Source organism: Arvicanthis niloticus (assembly GCF_011762505.2).
Source record: "Arvicanthis niloticus isolate mArvNil1 chromosome Y unlocalized genomic scaffold, mArvNil1.pat.X SUPER_Y_unloc_11, whole genome shotgun sequence".
NCBI classification, from domain to species: Eukaryota; Metazoa; Chordata; class Mammalia; order Rodentia; family Muridae; genus Arvicanthis; species Arvicanthis niloticus.
The window spans coordinates 304,007-306,987 of NW_023045002.1; the positions used below are offsets into that span (position 1 = coordinate 304,007).

Consider the following 2,981-nt stretch of genomic DNA (forward strand, 5'->3'; position numbering starts at 1 on the left):
CAATTCTTCAACAGATTTCAAATTTTCAGCATCTACTACAGTGAGTCTAGGATCTTCTCCATCTGTCCAATTGGATTTGACAGTGCCACAGCCTGACTTATTACCACTGAACTCATCCCTGTCTGCCCAGGGTGTTCTAGGAACATTGACATCTACCCAAGGGTCTCCAGAAACTTCCTTGTTATCCCAAGAGCCCCCAGGAACCTGTTTGGATAAAGAGACTGTAGGATATTCACCATCTAATCCAGAAGATCTTGGTCTTTTTGAATCTGCCCTGGGCACACTAGAAACATTGCCATGTGTGCAAAACACTGCAGAAATAGCACCTGTTGCCCAAGAAATTATAGAGCCTTTGTCACTTGCAAAAAATTCCCTCAGGTTTCGACCTTCTTCATCACTTAGTCCAGAGTCAGAAGAACCCCTGCCATCTACCCAATGCATTTCTATGAGTTCAGATTCTGTGTCAGGGACTGTAGAATCTTTGCCATCTGTGCCAGGGGCTCTGGGGCCTTTGAAAACTAATGAAGGTGCTCTGGGTCTTTTAGAATCTGAAGAAAGGATTCTGGGAACACCCACATCTGCACAAGAAACTCCAGAACATTCTCAACCAGCCCAGGGGCTTCTAGAACCTACGCCATCTATCCAAGACACTGTAGAAACTTCCTTTTCAACAGAGTTTCTTGGACTGTCCCTTTGTGCACGTGATGACTTTGTTTCTATCTCTCCTCATAAAGAACGCCAGAGGCGTTTCTCTTTTCCCAAGAAAGGCCCTAGACTTTTCAATTCTACCAAAAGGGTATTGAAATCTGTCCCATTTCCTAAAGGGGATATCCAAACTTCCCTTTCAGAACTTGATGTCTTAAAACGTATCTCTTCTGCTGAACGTAGCCTCACATCTTTCAAGTATGCCAAAAAAGACTCAAGTCCCACTTCCAGTTCCCCTCCTAAAGAAGGTGTCATTCCTTCTCCCTCTCCAGGAGGTTGCTCCAGACATTCTAATATGGGAGAAACAAGATCAAGACATGCCTCTTTAGACCAAACAGGATTGAAATCTGTGCCATCAGAAGATGAGGGCTGGGAACTCTGCCATTCTTCCAAAATGGGGTTAAGAGGTTGCAATTCTGACAAAAGGGGTGCAAAGCTTGAAACTGAGACCAACAGAAACGTCACCATTTCAGATTCTGCGAAAGGAGCCTGTGGATCCTCACCATCTCCTGAGGAGGGCCTCAGAAGTCCCCCACCTCCCCAAGGCATTCACAGACAGTCCAAGTCTACTAAAACCACATCAAAAGAGGCCCTTTCTGACCAAAGGGACACTCAAGCTTCCAATTCTGAACATGAGAGTTGCAAACCATCTTCTTTGTCAGAAAGAGAGCTCAGATATTCTTTATCTTCCAAAAAAGATAAGAAACCTAAAGCTACTCCCCAAGAGGGCATAGCATCCTCCATCTCTACTGAAGAGTGCACACAAACCACTAACTCTCATGAAGAGAGCCTCAGGCATTCCACCTCTCCTCATGAGATTCCCAGACACACTACTTTTACCAGGAGAAGAGAGAGGAATGCCTCTGAAACCCATGGAGCCCTGAAAAGGTCTCCTGCAGACCTAGAAGGCATTGAGTCATCTCAAGATGGAGACAGTCCCCATGGGGGTTTCAAACACTCATCATCACCCCAAGAGGATACCAGCCACCCTGTTTCTACTAAGGAGAGCTCAAAACATGCTCCTATTGTCCAATAAGGAGAGAAACCTTCCATTAGTTCCAAACGGGAGCACACAGCTTTGGTTCCTATCTTATGGGGATTCATCCCTCCACCAGTTCCAAAAGGGAGTACAACATCACTCCCTGTTAGACAAAGAAATTACAGTCATATCATATGTCAACCAGAGGACCTGGTACCTTCCCTCTCCTACCAAGGGAGAGACCCAGCACTCCAATATGAATCTGGATACCCCCTTTATAACCCTTCTGACCTTGGGGGCCACAGATACACACATTTTGTTCGAAGCAATCTCAAAAGGATCCCACTTCAAAGTAGGAGATATACTGGTTATATCTTCTCCTCTAAAGGAGCTATCAGTCCTTCTCAAACTGACCAATATGGATTAAGACTTTCTAGTTCTTACCAAAGGGACATTGGATATGTCCCCCCTGTTTCAGGCAGTCTCAGAATGTTTCAGGCTGAAAGAGATAGACTCTCAAATGCCCCATCTAAGACACTGGGTCTTAGAGAAGCTTTTTATGACAGAAAAGTATTCAGAAATGTGTCTTATAATCAACAGTGGGTCAGACCTTCAAGTTCTGCCCTAGGAAGCTTCCGAATTTCCTCTTCTTCCCAAGGAGGTATCAGAGCTTCCCAGCCTGCCAAATGGAAGCTCTAAGGCAGCCCATCTCAAGAGGGTGGCCTGGGCCCTACTCTCATTTACCATGGCTTTTTTCAATTCTTTTTTTAATCTAAAAGTCACCCTTATATTTTCCCACTCTGTGCCCCATATAAACAGCAGGAGTTTAATACTTTTTCTTCTCATCCACCATCTATCAAACTTACAACTTCTATTTCTAGCTGCCTCAGATACACATTGAAGCATCAGGTAAGTTCTTCTGACTAAAAGAATGCTAAGTATTCCCCCTTCTGATTAAGAGTAGCTCACAATTTGTAGTCAAAATGGCATGCTATAAAATGTGCTCTTCATGGAGAATAACATGTGCTTCTTCTGACCACTGTATATCTAGGCCTACTTGAACTGACCTAGTTGGTGAAAAAAAACAACTCCCTCTATTAAAGTTGCACTGAGTGCATCTTATTCTGATCTGATGACCTAATGACCTCCATCCAAATAACAGGACATGGATGTCTGAGGTCCTGATGCCTAAGAGTAGCCTGCAAAGTCATAAACCCAGGAGAATATATATATTTAAATATATTTTTATATATTTATATATTATATATAATTATATATTTGTATATATACATCTGTA

At 43.2% G+C, this 2,981-nt stretch overlaps 1 pseudogene; it reads left to right on the forward strand.

Moving 5' to 3' along the window:
• Positions 1-982: 982 nt before the first annotated feature.
• LOC117701249 (uncharacterized) lies at positions 983-1,897 on the forward strand (annotated as a pseudogene).
• The last annotated feature ends 1,084 nt before the right edge of the window (positions 1,898-2,981 follow it).